Below are 18,615 nucleotides of genomic sequence, written 5' to 3' on the forward strand. Positions count from 1 at the left end.
CTGCTGTGGCAGCCAGGCCCCTGGCCATATGGTTACCCTATGCTGCAATCTCACATGTGACAGGGAGAGGAGGCAGTAGCAGTAGCTGGGTCCTTTTACAGCCAGCAAGGGAGAACCTGGGAACACCATTCTAGTTCTCAAAACAAATGCCAGAACAACATTCCAGCCCCACTTGAGCACTGGTCACAGCCTTGCAGAACTAGAGTAATGCTGGATTGAATTGGCCCTCCTGGGTAGTCTTTTGTCCAGTTACATGTTTCTCGAAGGGGGACTGGTTATTTACAGCCATACTCAAGGTTTCCAGGTACTCAGCCTGCTTGGTAATTGTTTCTTGCTCTCCATCACAGCCCTTTTATTCTCCCTCCCTCAGAAGGAGCCTTTTGTCCATTTAGTGCTCTTAAAGCCATTCTGCACCTTTCCAGCACAAAATGATCCTTCCCAGTCTTTTCCTCTTAAACCAATAAGACGAAAGGAACAAACACCTGCTAGTCATTAGCACTCTCTCCCTAGCACATCTGAGCTGCTCTTCCCCTTTAAAAGGGCCTGCAATCAGGCCAGCTTGGTGCTTTAGAAAGCAGCATATTGCTGGGGCTCTTGTAAGCAACAGATTAAAAAAGGTGGCTAGCAGGCAGGCAGAATCTTTCTCTCAACATTGCCGATTTTAAGGTCTAATAGCTGGGCCCTAAGATCTATAAAACTAGGCTGGGGAAAGCACTGGTGAGTAGACTGCAGGGAACAATCCTGCCTTTGGCATCTCTGTCTTCTTTGATGTTATGTCTGTGAGAGCTGAGCAATTCTGTACTGCTAGAAGGCAGCTTCCTGGTTTAAGTTACTAATGACCTGTTGGGAATTGCTGACCTTTGATAATTAGTGAGAAAGCAAACCAAGGATGCTGCATCATGGAATGTACTGTAGTCAGGGACACAATATGTGTACAGCACCTAGCACAATGAGGCTTAGAGCCTAATCTTCCTGCAGCATATATATTAAGCAATTTATTTAGCATGTGTAGTTACTGTTTTATAATAAGGCTGGGGATTGTCATGATATAAAATGGGACTCTATTTCTGTAAACAAAAACACCCATGGCACAGTGTATAGGTGCTGGAGCTAGGAGTATTGGGGGTGCTGGAGCACCCTCTGGCTTGAAGTGGTTTCCATTTTATACAGGGTTTGCAGTTTGGTTCAATGGGTCTCAGCACCCCCACTATACAAATTGTTCCAGCACCCCGGCACAGTGTGTTTTAATTTAATATTACCTTAGTGAGGAATGATTGTGTTGTGGGTAAGGAATGGGACTGAGACTTGGGAGGTTGGAGTGTGATTTCTAGCTCTGCCATAGTCTCACTGTGTGGCTTTGGGCAAATCCCTTTCCTTATGAGCCTCAGTTCCTAGCTGTAGAATGGGGATGATGTCTCCCTACATCATGTATATATTGTAAGGATAAATTCACTGATGTGTGTGCGGCATTCAGATACTGTTGTGGTAGGGAGCCTATATGTACCTAGATAAAGAGAATTTTTTTTCTTTAGAAAATTGTAAAATAGTTGTTACTCCATTTTAAAAGCAAGCAAATATGTATTCAATATGCATCTTGGTATAACAATTTTATAAAAAAGGCTGACATGTCTTGTTCTGTGATGGTATGTTTACACCTTCCTAAAGCATATATGGCTTCAAACCATGTAAAACAACAAATCACTCTCCCAAACTGGACATCCCGGTATAGAACCAAATGTGAAAAAAATCAGTGGAGTTCTGCCCTGTAGCAGAATGCCTGAGGTCACCAAGACAATGGGTCTGAGTCTGATCTCATTTACACCAGTGCTACACTCACATGGAACTCCATTGCCTTCAAGGGCTCTGCTCAGGCACCAGGATCCACCTTCCTGAAACAACCCAGTCTCTGATCCTGTAGGCTTACTGAGTGTCTAAATCCCTGGAAGGTATTAAGTAAAAGGATACATCTGTCGTTCTGGTGATGACATGCCTATGCAGGACTAGGAAGGACCTCCTGTGGCTTGAGCATCACTAGTGTAGATGGTTATTTGATCCCCCTTTGTCAGTGAGGGTTATGAGCTGTGTTCAATTTTAAGCTATTCATAGTTCTATGATTGGGATTTCTGTACAGGAGAGAAATATACAAATACAGGAAAAAAAGTATAATTTGATCAGATGTGCCTGAAACCCTCTCCCCCACTACCTCCCAGACACTGTCCCTGTGGGTGGTGGGCATCAAAGGCAGGGAAAGGCTGAGCCTCCCCAGACAGCCTTGTATGGCCCTGCCCACGCTCTGCCCCCAGGCTCCTTCCCAGTGCTGTGCAGTGGGGGCTCTTCCCCCCCCCCATGGCCTTCCTGCCTTCCAGGACTTGGGGGGGGGGCACGTTGCCCACCCACCCAGCATGCCAGGGCTGGGGGAGGAGGGCTGTGCTGCCTTTCTGGCACTCTGGGGTGGGGGATACACTGACCGCCTGGTGTGCTGGGGCTTGGGGGGTGGGGCGCACTGCCTGCCCAGCATGTGGGGGGGTGGCCACATGGGAGGGGGCTCTGGGCTTTGGTGGATGAGGCAGGGCAGAAGGGGAGGGCCGGGCCAGGGGCTAGCCTCTCTGAGCTTCTGGTTCACCCGCCACCCATGACTGTCCCCCCTCAATATACAAAATCTGCTTCCTTGATCCCTCTTTGGGGGACTGTAATTATGGACTCAAGCTATAGAAAATTCCTTCTTTTCCGGTGTCGTTTGCAGTGTTGTTGCAGCCATGTTGAAAGGCTGGCTTTCACCAACAGAACAGAAGTTGGTCCAATAAAAGATATTACCTCACCCACCTTGTCTTGTCCAAGTCATATCAAATTAGCCACTGTGATTCTGAGGGGGGGAAATGATGCATCTGCTGCTCCAGCACATGGAACGTACCCTGACTGGCAAGAGGAAAGAACAATCTTCCTAATCACATATTTGATTTTCAACTCTGCCCCTCCATATGGATTAATCATTTGGTTAAGAACAGACAGAGCAAAAATTCTCCAGGAAAGGGGTAGCTGAAAGACCATCAGTTACCAATGGGGGGATGCCCAGGCTGAATGGTGCCTAGATCTGCAAGCATCTAATGTATCAGGCTTGCAAATACCGGATGGGCTGAGATCAAACAAGAACAGACAGATAAATTGTGAAGCTGAACAAATTATTTAATAAGCTACATGGGCTTGTACTGATTAGCTGAATAGACTCAGCAGTTCCAGTACACAAAATGTTATATACTCAAGTATGCATGGAAATAATTCACAGCCACAAAACCTATTAAGTCTTTTCAGTTACAAGGGCATCCTGGGGACAACTTGGGGGGAAGAGCAACGAGCAAAGCACTTTATTTTGTACAGTACTACAGTAAATCCAGAATCCAGAAATATAAATATACCCCAGCATGGGTTCTGATTAGTAGGAAATGAATGACAGCACTGGAGCCGTTCAGGCTAATTAGCAGTTTTGCTGCATTTCTAATACAATTTTACCATCTGATTTTAGAAAGCGGGATTGTTTTGTCCTGGAAGATAGGGGGTGGTATGAGGATTTAGATCTGTCAAGTCTGACCTTTTCCTCAAGCACTAAAGTCCTATACTGAGCTGATACAGAAGTTCAGCAGCAGCATGTGCTTCACCCACAGTCCAGCTCACCAATGTATCTTGTCCCTGCTCCGGAAGGGCAAACCACCTTGGCATAGCTGAGACTCCGTGGACTGGGTTGAGCGTAGGCAGCCCAGATGAGACTAGAATGTTAATGATAGTGGCTCTGTGGTCTCATTGACACCCATCTATTAGGAACTGAACTGAGACCATCAATTCATTTCACAGAGGCAATTGCCTGGTCATCAGACAGTAACAACTTTCAGCCACCACCTGTCTGGCCTGAGCTACAACCGGTGACCTAGAAGTGAAATAGTCAGTATCCCATTAAGTCACTGGAACTATTAGGTCCCTTATTTTAAATATACTTGAATAGTTACAGCGAGAGAGAGAGAGCAGGAGCCAGTTTCTTTGCCAGCTAACAGCTTTGCCTCCCCTTCCCGCTGGCTCTGTGTACTTATTAATATGCCATCAGGAAGGAAGCGTTAAGCCCTTTTGCTCCATTCTCATAGGGATCTCAGGCAGATGGGGTCTTAGGTCATTAACCTACAAACCAGTTAATGACTCCTGGTACTGACTAATTGCTAAAGGATAATTGCTTAAGTGCTTTGCTATTAAAATAAAATGATGTGAACAGGAATGGTAATTTATTACAAACAGATCCAGGATTCCATGACCTAATGAGAGGTCGGGTGGTTGGCTCTTTCCAGAGCATATGTATTATCCTTGGCTTATTAGATCAGAGGAGACCAATGAAACACAGAGTTGCTGGGCTGAAGCTTTATGAGCAGTTATCAAAAACCACAGTCAGGAGCGGTGGGGGTGGGCGGTGAGGTCTTGAAAGTTCTTTCTATTTCTCCTGTCAGCTGCTCTTTCATCTTTCAGAATGCAGGGCCATAAACTTGCCATCTTTCATGCTGTTTTCTGTGCCTGGGGATGGGGGGCGGCAGCTTGGAGATGGGAGGACTGGCCTGGGATTAAGGAAAATGGGGGAAGGAATGAAAGTGGCTACATTTAGGCTCAGGCTATATATCACACACTGTTGGGAGTGCTCAGATACTCTGGTGATGACAGAGATATAAGAGCTGAAATAGACTAGAATAGAATAGCAATCTCTGTGTTGCTATCATGGCCAAAAAAGGGTGGTTTTGATGGAGCCCTTCTTATACTGTCCCCTCTCAGGGGGACTCTTACTCATGGGCTCGGTTTATACTTGATCCAGGCCTCACAGAGCTGTCTCTGATTCTTTGCTGTACATGACAGAAATCCATGTTTTATGGATGAAGGACTTGATTGTGTAAGTCCTAGAAAGAGGTCAAAAGCGGCCACCCCCCAGTGCAAAAGGAGAATACACGTAGGTACAAGAGAGACCAAATATTAGTGTGGTTCTCTACACCAAGCAGTAATTCTCCCCCTCCCCACCCAACATGGACCCTCCCAAGTGCACAAGGTGAAAGAAGAGTGGGGCGGTAGGAGACTGGGCATGTCTAAGAAGATCTAGGGTCAACACCAATTCCTCCTCAGGATAATGAGACTTTTCTATACTTCCTCCTCTTTGTCCTCATTCTTACTGCTAGGCAGCACTAGCCTGTTGTTATTGTCAAATCATCTTTCATTTTTCAGAGTCTCTGCCCTGGCTGGTACCTCCTGGAAGTACAGATGCCCTAATATCACGAGTCAAGCTAAGCTGCTCGGGTGAGACTTCCAGGCTAGTTTTGTAGACTCATGAACTCTTGGCAAGTCCGGATAATGCATTCAAGCTTTAGGGTGCTTATCCAACCTGAAGTGCCAAATTATTTGGGCTTCACTGGTCATTAATTCCCATGCTAAGCAAAGCACCTTCAAAACTGTGTATTACTTTTACACATTGCACAAGAAGCTATGAAAGCCATGGCACTGTAGTGCTTTGAACGATTTAAAGCTTTGAAATTCTAGTTTTCCCTGTGAGCCACTTCCCTTCGCTCCTCATGGTCCAACTGGCTTTTGTATATTTCACGTTGAACTGCACCATTCACTGAGAAGCATTAGCACTAAGAAGCACCCTGGCAGGAGAGTTTCTTTTAATATTAAATGAAATGGGGACATTGAACTAGATCATGCAGTCACAGGGTGTGTAATCTCTGGGTGAGGAAGTGATGATGACATTAGCAGCGGATATCTTTACTGAGTTCTAGAGTTGCACATTTCTAACATGGACACACATGAGGTATTATGGCTATGGTTCTTCTGTGGAGTTGCTTATCTGTTCTGAGACTTGCAGTCTTTTACACACACACACACACACACACTCTCTCTCTCTCTCTCTCACTCTCTCTCTCACTTTAGTTCCTGAGGGAAGCTCAGTAACCCTGGCCCCTAGAGCTAGAATACAATCCCTAGCTCAGAAATACATATAAATTTTATAGCTGCAAATGTTTGACTAATCACTGGGCCCATAGTGTCTAACATGTCTCAGTACAAAAGTATTTTGAAGTTTTCATGGTCACACATTTGTCACAGGTCTCTCTCTGTCTCTCCTGTTGAAGCTCTTCCACTTTGTGTAAAATGAGCATTCACTGGAGCAGGGCCTGGAACCTGATTCTCCCACATCCTGGGTGAGTTCTCCAAGCACTGAACTAGAGTGTGTAACAGGACCACAGCCACTTCCTCCTCCAGTTGTGTTTTGTGGGGGACCCAATCTTCAGTGTATGCTACCAAATCAGGACCCACAGGCAAGATAGGTAGAATGACTAATGTGTGAATCCCACTGGGGGTAAGGCATGAACTAGGCATCAGGACTTAGGTGACTGTGCACATGCCCACTGGCAGAAACTTAGGCACCGAGGGAAGTTAGCTGCCTACAGGGTTAGGTAGCAGCAAATCATGGATCTAAATTTTGTACTTGGGTGCCTAAGTCCCTTTGTGGATCTATCCCTTATTCCCTCTGTAGTTCAATTCCCCAGCTGTAAAATGGAAATAATAGAACTTTCACATTTCATAGGGGTATTTGTAAGGATGAATGCATTAAAAACTATGAGGTCCTCAGATACTAGAAATGTGGGTCAAAGGAAAAAGATAAGATCATAGAATCATAGGATTGGAAGGGACCTCAAGAGGTCTTCTAGCCTAGTCCTCTGCACTCAAGGCAGGACTAATTATTATCAAGACCGTCCCTGACAGGTGACCATGTAACCTGCTCTTAAGAGAATTGTTTAAACACTTATTACAAGTTAAAATGCCATAAGAATGTGCTTTTTAATCATTTAAAGAAATAATTGCAAGATTTATTTTAGTGGTAATGTTAACTTACAATTAAAACATTAACAATTTGCTTATTGGTCTGATTCTGAGAGAGACTGCTTACCCATGACTTCCTTTAGCATTAGTGAAGGTTGTAAGTGCTCAGGACCAGTTTTTCAATGGTACCTAGGCACCTAAAGAAGCATATAGGCACCCATTTTCAAAAGCACCTAGATGCATAATGGCAACTAGCTCCTCCAAAACCCACTGTATGCTGGGTACCAGGAAAGCCCACAGCTCAAATACAGCTTCCTGGCACTATGTGGACCCTGAGGAAAATACTAGTATCTTTCCCCTTTCCCTAATCCAGACCTGCTTCCACTCCTGCCAAGGACTTCTGCTGCCCTGAAGGCAGAACAGAATGACTTCAATGCTATTATTTATCTAAACACAATCAGTGTGCCCGGTGCTGCACTGGCAGGTGACAGCCTTTGTGATCACATTCAAAGGATGCCCATTTCAAACCTGTAATAACACATTTTTGTCTGCATGACTGGACTGATTAATGTACTTCTCAGGAGGGCTGAAAGCAGGAGATGTGAGCACCTAAAATACAAATTAATCAGCACCGCACCTTGGTCTTCTGTGTCCTATTGATTAATTATACTAATTTAATCATTTTACCTGATGGTTTTTGTTAGTGACAGCAGCATTGAAAAGCTACATTCTGATTGGCTTACGGAGGTAGATGATCTGAAATCAACTACAGACCAGTCAAAGATTCTGTAGAATACTTTCCCTATCAAATTCATTGGGCAAGGTTTTCAAAAGAGCTTAGTGACTTTTGATGTCCAACTTGATGTACCTTAAAGGGGCCTGATTTTACAGAGAGTGGTTGCTCATCACTCTCTGAAAACCCAGGTCTCAGGTTGGGCACCCAAAAATTGTGGCATCTAAAATCACTAGACGCTTTCCAAAATCTTGGCCTCTCTGCTATTTTATAAGTAATCTGATTTCCAGCTGGCTAAATCAAGGCTGGAACACAAAACCTGTAACACTAACGACCACCTTGCTGACTTGGCAGCAACCTGAGAGCTGCACCTAATTTACAAAAGAGTTGCACTTCACACTGCAAAATCTGAATCCATATTTTGAACACCTCAAAGATTAGGGTCTTTGGTTCGGGTCCATCTCTAGCTGGCTTTTACATTTTAACATGCTGTTCATTAGCAAAATTCAGTGCATATGGCCATCATATTTGTTTGAACGTCTATCTCCCAAAATAGATAAATAAAAGTTGTCATTTGTTGGTAATAGGTGTACAAAATGAGGCTGGTTACACAAAGTGTTGCCAGTGACATTTTAGTTTTTCAAAACTAAAAGTCAGGGCTTCAGAACCAGTTGGTACATCTCTAATGACATGGATTTACATTCTCCTGGGTGACATTTTTTTTCTGTACAAAACAAGGTATCTTCATATAAAGATGAAAAGTTATGGCATTTTCAGCCCATGTGCAGGACAAATTGGCCTCTCTAGCTAATCAGCATATGTAACTCACTCTTCTTCTGTGTCTTTCACCCAGATATTTATTATGTGTCCATTACTAGGGAATCCAAGTGCTAAATTGAACATTTTGCTACAATAGCACCTGAGGTCACTCTCTGTTGCCTCCTGACTGAATGAGGAAGCAGCACTGATGGACATAAGAGGTAGTGGTATCTAGACTTAGCTGATGATAGGAAAGGTTTGCCCTGAGGGAAGGAAGAAGCATAGTCGGAGAGAATCTACTTTTACCTTTTCATGTTCTCTGTATGTATAAATATCTCCTGTCTGTGTGTTCCATTCTATGCATCCGAAGAAGTGAGCTGCAGCCCATGAAAGCTTATGCTGAAATAAATTTGTTAGTCTCTAAGGTGCTACAAGTACTCCTGTTCTTTTTTTAGATTCTATTGTAGACCAAAATATGCTATTTCACTGTATTATCTAAATACTGACACTGCATGAAAAAATATTTTGCCAGGATTTTGATCTTCTTTCCTGTACCTTCTTGTTTTTCACACAAGAAGCCCTTGTGAATGTAGCATGAGTATTGACCATTATGGATCTCAGTTGACAAGCTGCTGTAGACTAACCCTGGGGGAGCAGGAGATAGGTTCAATGAGGCCAATCACTTTGTATTTTTGACCCACACATTTTTTACAGTGTCACAGCAAAGGAGGCTAATGCATTTGTTGGCAGTGACAGGAAGAGCCTCGGAAATCTGAATCGACAACTGAAAAGTCCTCGTAAGCAAAATAAAAAACTCTTCTGTCCAGTTCACCTACCAGTTAGTGAATGACTTAAGGGGGCTGGAAAACAGGTTTAAGGAGCTTATTTTGTCCATTTAAATTCGACTTGTAACAGGCTTTTGGTCATGTAGGCATATAGGCAGGAAACCAAAGGCCAAATACAAAATCGTGTAATTCTTTAAGCAGTAGCTCCCAGGTATTAATACAATAACAACCAGACAGCAAAATGATGAAAATCAGATGAATTCTTGTTGACTCTGAACATCTGGTGTTGTGGGGGGTAATGCCTAAAATAAATCCGGAGGTAGGGGGCGGGAGGTAGTATTCATAATCAGAATAAGATGATCAGGAATTTTCAAACAAAACTATTCTAAATCAGAAAATGCAGATTCATCAAGAAGAAAAACATTTCACAGAAACATTTTAGGTTTCCACAAACCTCTGCCAAAACATAGGTATGGTTCCAATAGAAACCCGGGAGAACCTGGGCAGATTTCTGCCTGGTTCCCTGCTAGATGGTCTGGCAGGCTGTTGAGAAGCCCTAGCTTCCAGGGTCTGCAGCTCCACCATGCTGACTGCCTCAGAGTCGGGGACCCCACAGCTTCCAGAATCCCTGCCACAGAGCTGGGACCCTGAAAGCTGGGGAAACCCTAGCTCCAGCTAGGCTCTCAGGGCTTCTAAGCTCCCTGCCCCACAGTGGGAGACTCCCCAGGCTGCCCCCAGTTCCCCGGTGAAATTAAACAAAAGAAAACGTAAGCTGGACAGCAGAAAGAACATCCAAACCATGAGCTATATCAGACTGTGGAAAATGTTGCCTGGGCAAACAGTGGAAGTGCCGTCACTTGAGAAACGTAAAGCAAGACTGGACAAACATCCTGCAGGAAATACTCCCGTGTCTGTGCTGGCTATTGAGAGGGACAGACCAGCTCTGCTTCTGAGTGGGCAAATGAATATGTATAGCTTTGTTTCCAGGCTCTTTCTCCACTACTGATTACTGAGCGGAGTGGAATCTGCACGTAGCAAGCACGTCTAAATGACTCGAAGCTCATTTCCATTTAGAATGTCTGTTTAAATACTGATTTGACCTCTGGATGTATTTGGTGTTGGGTAATATATATAAAACTGTCACTAAAATTGTGTATGAAGCACAAGTTGAAATGAAAACATACTGTACCTTATTGGCTGTTTTTTTATTCCCCTTCAGGATGAAAGGAGAAGAGGGGGAGCCAGATAATCAATAAGGCAAGGAGGAAGCAGGATATTTGATGTACAGCAGCAGCAGTGAAGGGCTGGGTTCTTTTTATTTCATCATTTTAAAAACATGGTTTATAAACACCCTCTTGGAATCTTGAAAGTAATATTCCATTTGGGGTGCAGATACCATGTTGATGAGCATGCTTCAAATGCCTAGCTAGCTACGATACACCAACTGTCAAGTAGCTCAAACCTAAATTAGGTTTTGTTGAAAAATAGAAAATCTATTATGAACAGAAACTTTCACTATTTCCTTTTATATTTGCTATGAAAACAGGGAGGTTGGAAAAAAAAATTTAACTTCCCCTACAGTGTTTGAAATCAGCCTCAGCTAGAGCAAAGGAATCAGAATGTGAACAGTGACTAGAAATAAAACAGGAAATTACCAGACCCTCTGAGCTGAGTATAGTAGAAAAAGTAGGAAAAGTGGAAACTCAATTAAAAAAATTTCTTAAATTGTACTAATCTAAATTGGATCACATACATTTATAACTGTACCATGACATATCAATAAATAAAGAAATAGCGTATTGTCAAAATGCTATACAATGCTGAATAAATAAAGTGTAGAGGGTTGTATCATTTTTTTTTTAAAGAGACAAGAATCTTTTGGTGTATTTATTGTCAGACTCAATCAGGAAGACTCACATTATACATTGTACTATATCTACAGTCAAAATATTGAATACATTAAAATAAAATGTGTTAACTCTATAGGCTCACACTTTTTATTAAGCGTACATTTAGAAATAGTTTATAAAAGGTTAACAAATGATGTTTTACTAAATGGTCACGCAACTGTTAGAGTTTAGCATGTCAGTCGGTTGCTTATCTGTCTATAACATCATCTCTTGATGTGCTTATTGCCACTCATAAAATGCACTGTTTATGTCTTTAACATGTTCAGATTACACATAGAGCACAAGTGGGACAATTCACTTCTCTGTGCCTCGGTTTGCCTGTTTGTAAAATGGGACTAACTATACTTGCCTATCTCCCAGCAGCATTGTGACGCTTACATCATTAATATTTGGAAGGTGGTGTACAGTCCTGGTGTGTTTGAAAGCTGCTGTAGAAAAGCAAAGAAGTATTATGTGTAAGCAACCAAGCTATATTTCTTGTGTGAGGCATAAGTTGACATTTCAACAAACCGATTCTTTAAAAAATAATTACAAAGACCTTATGAACACACGTGTAAATACTGTAAGTGAAATGCTGGATGTCCCAATATTTGCAATATCTCTTTAAAGTCCAGTTGAGCTGAAAAGATCTTTTCCCCACAAGAATCAACACCTTCATTTAAAACTAAATTGCAATTTTTCCTATATGAGGAGAGTCATTAACCTTTGCCAAATCGTTACCTCTGGAGATAATTAACAGTGATCTTATAGAAAACCTAACTAATAAAGTATGCTCTTGAAAAATAATACGGAGAACAAAAATGTACTTTACCTTCCAGCCAATGGACTAATTTCCCTGGGGAATGTGAGTTTCAGTGAACTTTTTAAAAAAGACACAGACTTTTTTAATCTAGTAAAGCCCCAGTCATTGGCATTTAAAATCAGCTCTGACTTTGGAATGCACAGTTAACCTAGACTCCAACTGTATTTCAGGTACATTAGCAAAAGTGGAAATAGACAATAATAAAACCTTTTACCAGTGATCCCAAGACCTCGCCATACCCTTGTCAGGTAATATTGTTGCACTTATTAATTTACTTAGTGCCAAAAGTGTGCTGGATGCTTAACAGTGTGAAGACAAGGCCCCTCATCCATCCATCAATGGGAGTTCAGCACTTAGGGCAAATTCCTGGCCCTATTAAAGTCTTGCTTACAGGTTGAGTCCCATTTAACTACCTAAGTCTCACAACATCCTTCTACAGTAGTTAGGAGAGATACAGTAATCCCTGGTAACATGCAGCAACCTCTGGAGAGGGATTAACCAGCTTTTCTGCCTTAAAACACAACCCAGCAGCAACAGTACACATCAGTGTAGGACAGGAAATGAAGACGAGTCCTGTACCCAGCTGAAAAAACTGGTTGGAATTCAGGGAAATGTAATGAACAGCACTGGAATCTGCCCAGAACACCAGATGCCATAGGATGTTTGATAAACCCAAGTGGTCAAACCTTGATTTAACCTTTATTGCCACAGACACCTCCTCCAATGCAGTGCCCCTAAGGATTGTACTGCAGCACTGGTTCAGCATTAACTTGGAGAGAAGAGATCTATACAAAGAATCTCCAGCTTTGTTGGTTTTCTAATTTACAGATATAAATTTCCTTCTAATTAAGGGTAATTCTTTCTGTTTTGTATGTTTTGCCTGAGAAAAACAGGTCCATCTTCCTTTGTTAATTTCATGCTTCTCAGGTCTGCTTAGAAAACAGCTGCATGGTCTCCACTCTTTCTCACTGCTCCAGGCAGGGAAGGGAGTAAATTGTTGTCTACGTATTCATGATCTGCTTTTGCACAGCAAGTGTTAGTTGGTGCTGGAGGAGTGCTGGAATTGTCCACTGCTGCAGACCCCTGTGTCTACAGCTTGCCAATTGCAGTTGCGTGCTCTTTACAAGGTTTACATAAAGGTTGCCGGAAATAAATCACTAGCCTTTATCACTCCATGTAATCCTTCCGTGCATTATTTATGAGTGGCTGGCAATGTATCATGTTGATTCATGCTGGAAACCTATAACCTAATAAAAGACAAAACATACATCAGAATCAAGCATTTTTAAAAGAATATTTGCCCATTTCAAGAAAGCCCTGACAACTGATTTGTGAAAATGCATTAGAAGGATGGAAGGCCTATGATCATATCTATCAGTCTAAGGCAGGGGTCTCAAACTCAAATGACCACGAGGGCCACATGAGGACTAGTACATTGGCCCAAGGGCTGCATTATTGACACCTCCCCCCCACCACCCTTGCCTTCGGCCCTGCCCTCACTCCACCCCTTCCATGAGGCCCCCCCACCTCACCTCTTCCCACCCCTTCCCTGCCCCCATTCCAACCCCTTCCCCAAAATCCCCACCCCAACTCTGCCCCCTCCCTGCCCCCAGGTGGGGACAGGAGGGGTGTGGGATGTGGCAGGGGCTCAGGGGAGGGAGTTGGGGCGTGGGGTGCAGGAGGGATGAGGGGTGAAGCAGGGGGTCAGGGCAGAGGTTCAGGGTGCAGGAAGGGTGTGGCAGGGGGGTCAGGGCAGGGAGTTGGGGTGCAGGGTGCAGCAGGGGGCCCAAGGCAGGGGGTCAAGGTGCAGGCTACGGCAGGGGGTCAGGGTGCAGCAGGGGGCTCAGGGCAGTGGATTGGGGTGTAGGAGGGGTGTGGCAGGGGGTCGGGGCACAGGGTGCGGCAAGGGCCTCAGGGCAGGGGGTTCGCCTGCAGGAGGTGTTTGGGGGGACGGGCTCTGGCCCGGTGTGCACCGGGGGCAGGGCAGGCTCCCTGCCTGCCTTGCCCCGCCCTGCCCCCAGGCTGCTCCAGGAAGTGGCTGGAACGTGGAGGAGCAGGGGCACAAGGGTGTGTGTGTTGCTGTTAAAGCAGCAAAGAATCCTGTGGCACCTTATAGACTAACAGACGTTTGGCAGCACGAGCTTTCATGGGTGAATGCCCACTTCGTCGGATGCAAGAGGCACCGCCCCCAGCATCTCCCATTGGCTGGGAATGGGGAATCACGGCCAATGGGAGCTGCTGGGGGCGGTGCCTGAAGCAACATCAACACACAGCCCTGCGCCTCTCGTCCCCCAGGTTCTGTGCCTTCCCGGCGCAGCGTGGGGGCAGGGCAGGCAGGCGGGCTGGGAGCCTGCCCTGCCCCCGGTGCACGTAGGGCTGGAGCCGCTCTAGATAAATGGGGGGGAGGGGGCCGAGGAGCTCATGGGCCACAGAAAATAACTTCGCGGGCCGCATGTTTGAGACCTCTGGTCTAAGGTATGTAAAAAAGCTTTAGGAAACAATCCCTGCAATTGGTGAAGCAGGTTAGGAGCCTAAAAACGGCCACACCAGAATAAAGCAATGGTTCATCTAGTCTGGTCTGATGTGTCCAGCAATGGCCTATATGAGATTTTTCAGAAGAAAGTAGAAACCCTGCCACTGACATAATATACCATAATACTATTGTACAATGTGGGGAGATTGCTTTCTGCATCCACCTGGTTATCAGCTAATGCCTTGCAGCATGGATAACGGTGGCAATCTTTTTATCTTGCCACCTGCTTGGTGACAATAATCTGTTGGTTTTGATGTCCATATTGTAACAATATAATGCATCCAGCCACAGCCAGACAACAGCCACAGTTACTATATTATTCACGCACATACATAAGGAAACAGGATTTGAACCTATGCCCTTCAGCTCAAAACACACTGAGGCTGCTACCATCTGAGCTAAAGGAAAGCTTCTTTCATAGCTAGTAGCAAATCCCTCTGTGGGGAGTCCCTGGACGCCTCCCTCAGAATTCATTTTTGTTCATAAAGCCAGTGCAATATGACAGGCAGTGTGGTCCAGCAGATTGAGCCCTGACACAGAAGCTCTGAGGTCTATTGCTGGTTCTGCCACTAACCAGTTGCCTAACTTCGGGCAAGTCACTTCATCTCTCTTTACCCTCCCATCCCTTGTCTGTTTAGATTGTTCACTCTTTGGGGATAAGCACTGTCTCTTACCATGTGCGTTTGTACAGCCACTAGCACAGTGCAGCCCTGATCTCAATTGGGTCCCCTTGCCAATACCTTAATACATTGCTAAATAATAAAATATATTTCCTGGTAGAGCTGGGTGAAATCTTTTGACTGAAACTTTTTTCAGCAAAAAATGTAAATTCGTTGACACCAAAATATCATGTTGATTTTGCCAAATTGCTTCAGTAAAACAAAATCTGAAAAACTCAAAATGTTTCAGTTTTTCAATTCAAAATTACTGTTTCCAAATTTCCTTTAACTCGATTTTATTTTAGAAAGTTTAAAACGTTTAAAATGCTTAAAAGCAAAACAAAGTGTTTTGTTTCAGGTTGAAAAAAATGTTTTGTTTGACTAAAAGATTTTTTTTCCCCATTCACTGACAATTTTGAATATTTTTTATTTTGGTGCAAGCTATGTGGGTTAGCTAATTATTCAGACAGATCACACACAGTTGTTCCTATTTCCTGACTGGATAAATATTCATGCACTTCTAGAGCAAAGATTTTCATGAGCAAATTTAAAATTCAGTTTCAAATGCACAGGCATGTAACTTTGATTTTCACTTTCCAAGAACATTTATGCCAGTCAAGCACAGGGCCGGCTCTGGCTTTTTTGCTGCCTCAAGGAAACAAAAAACAAAAAACAAAAAAAACCTGTGCAGCGGCTGGAGCAGCAAAGGGCGGGGGGGGCGGGACGGGAAACCAACCTGCCGCCGGGCTGGAGCAGCAAAGCGGGTGGGAAACCAACCTGCCAGCCGGCTGGAGCAGCAAAGGGGAGGGGGGAGCGGGAAACCAACCTGCCAGCCGGCTGGAGCAGCAAAGGGGGGTGTGAAACAAATCTGCCGGCTGGAGCAGCAAAGGGTCGGGCGGGTGGGGGTCGAAACAAGCCTGCCTGCCGGCCGGAACAGCAAAGGCAAGAAAAAACAAAAAGAAAAAAAATACCTGCGGGGCAGCGGGTGCAGGGGGACTCCCAGCCCTGCAGACCCCGGGCAGCGGAGTGCACACCCCAGCTAGCGGAGGGAGGGAGACAGAGAAGGGGGCGGTCAAGGCTTCCTTAAGCGAGGCGCTCGCCATGCGGCCCCTTCCGCAGCGCCGCCTGCTGGGAGGGCTCCGCACTGCTCCGGTGGGCGGGCAGGGAAGGACGCGGGCTGCCGTGCCGGGCTTGCTGCAGACCTGGCACCGCTCCCAGCAGCTCCCCTCCTCGCGCCGCCGCCCCCTACAGGGCAGCAGGAGCAGCAAACCTAAAGAAAAAAACCTGCAGGGGCGGCGGAAGCTGGTGCCTGGAGCCTGGAGCCGGCCCTGGTCAAGCACTATCTCATGGATAGTCACCAAAAGCAACGCAACAGGGGTGTGAGCATGGGCAGAGTGAATTCATTCTAAATGTGAGTGAATATTGCCTGGAAACCTCTTGTCACATTCACTCAACTGTCCTTGGAAGGAGGTATGAATGTTCATTGAGGTAGTGCAAGTGAGACTGGGCTCTCAAAGTCTGTGTTAAAATTATGATTTATCACTTTATATTCTCAGAGGTTTTCCTGGGTAACGCCGACAGACCTCGCTCATCAGCAGGCAAGATCGAACCAGGGACCTCTGGAGCTTAGTGCATGAGCCTCTGCCACAGGGATCGGCAACCTTCGGCACACGGCCCACCAGGGTAAGCCCCCTGGCAGGCCGGGCTGGTTTGTTTACCTGCCGCGTCCGCAGGTTTGGCCAATCGCGGCTCCCACTGGCCACGGTTCACCATTCCAGGACAATGGGGGCTGCAAGAAGCCGCGGCCAGCACATCCCTTGGCCACGGGCCAAAGGTTGCTGATCCCTGCTCTACCACATGAGCTAAAAGCCAAGTGGCTGTTATCTAAGGCTGTAGAGCAGACTCATTTTATCTCTCTCTCTTTAAGTGGTCTCGGTGCCACTAGATGGGACAGAACACCACACCCAGAAGTGTGGGGGTTACACTGGTCCTGCTTGCAGTCCTCTGTAAGAAAGCCTTGATCAGCAGTTGGTTTGCAAACAGCCAGACTGCATTGTGCCTCTCTGTTTTGGGGTTCTTGTGTGTTATCACTCTGAATTTTAAGAAATAAGTTAGTTACATTGCAATCTTCCAGCAGAGTAGTTTATGTTTTTAGCTAGCTTCTGTGCGTGTACACTGTGAAATGTTATGTGGAAAGTCGTGGTGAGGAGCAGAAAGAGAAGGCCAAGACTTTAACAGAGAAGCCTAGTGAGCAGCTGGGAGTGTCCATGTGTGTGAGTTCTTAAAGATAAAGCATAAGGGGTAGAGGGAGTGTTTTAAAAGATAGACTGAGAGCTGGATGGGGGCCTGTGAAGGTGAGCTCAATCTGACTGTTGTATTTGCAATTGTTCTGTTCTAAGTCCAGTCTGTCTCAGTTTTAATTGCACCTGCAACATTTACCTGAATAGCTTTTACTGCTGGAGTTTGGGTGTCAGGGCAGCAGCGCTGCTTAATTAACATTCTAATCAATGCCTGCCCTGAGATGTTCTTCACACTCACTAAGGACAGAAAGGAGCAGCTAATGGACATGGATGCAGAACGTTGCTGGAAATGAATATCTCCAGATAATAAAATGCGCTCAAATGACCACGTAGGTAGCAGAAACTGTCATCCAACACTGACTACGTTCTTTAATACAACATTTGAGAGTGGATATCACACCAAAAGAAATAACCATCCTTAGAAAAGGCAAAGAGCTTCCCATGAAAGGCAGAGGGCTTGCAAGTGAAAGGTGAAGGCAACACACAGAGACACTCTCAGAAATTTCTCTCATTGCTGTTTCCTCTGACGGGGATCAGAGAAACTAGCAAAGTTTCTGTCATCCTGCATATACAAGTCATCGTTCAATACTCAGTATTGCTTTCCAGGGAATCTGACTAGGTGTCTGTTTTATTGTCTTACTGCATTTCTATTTCTATAAAAATTCCAATAAAAAACATTTTTTAAGCTGAATTGACTTATCAGATTTAACTGGGATGGCTCCTGGCTGATGCCTGCAGGAAGAGGAGCCAGAGGAAGATGAAGATGACTTCGGGGTGAGGAACAGAGGCAGTTGTGATCTTCCTCCACAGAATAACCAATGTGCACATAAAGTAGTCTCAGTGATGGGTGCACCAACCATATGAGCACCTGGATTAATCAAAGAGCAGCAAAGGAGAAGGCCGTAAGGGAAATAGGTGGCTGTGGGGACCAGGAATTCAGAGACTTGTATTAAAACCCTAGATCCAGACACCCTGAAATTTTAAGGAATTGTTTGATTCAGCTCTTAACTTTGCAGCTCAGGCCCAGGGGTTTGAATCCAGGTACAAGCCCAATTAAGGAGTGAAGAGATTTAATAAGATATTATCGGATGAGAGAGTTGTTCCAGCCCTTCAGGATTCAAGAGTAAGACTTAACAAGGATTATGTATTTAATGTTTGCATTAGGGAAAGTTCTATTCTATCAACTAAGAGTGGGATAAGATCACCCCCACTGCAGAAACTATGGCAAGCAGCTGGGAGGTTAAAAAAGTAAAATATAAATTCTCTCTCTATCCCATAATTTGTATCTATTGTTTTTATT

The 18,615-nt window shown here is 44.8% G+C and overlaps 1 long non-coding RNA gene across 1 annotated transcript; it reads left to right on the top strand.

The window, feature by feature from the left end:
- Window positions 1-572: 572 nt before the first annotated feature.
- LOC120402832 lies at window positions 573-10,983 on the top strand. The gene is made up of 4 exons (XR_005597316.1): window positions 573-596; window positions 5,242-5,313; window positions 9,041-9,123; window positions 10,331-10,983. It is a non-coding gene; the product is annotated as an uncharacterized LOC120402832 (long non-coding RNA).
- The last annotated feature ends 7,632 nt before the right edge of the window (window positions 10,984-18,615 follow it).

The sequence above is a fragment of the Mauremys reevesii genome, linkage group 4 (assembly GCF_016161935.1).
Source record: "Mauremys reevesii isolate NIE-2019 linkage group 4, ASM1616193v1, whole genome shotgun sequence".
Taxonomy (NCBI): domain Eukaryota; kingdom Metazoa; phylum Chordata; order Testudines; family Geoemydidae; genus Mauremys; species Mauremys reevesii.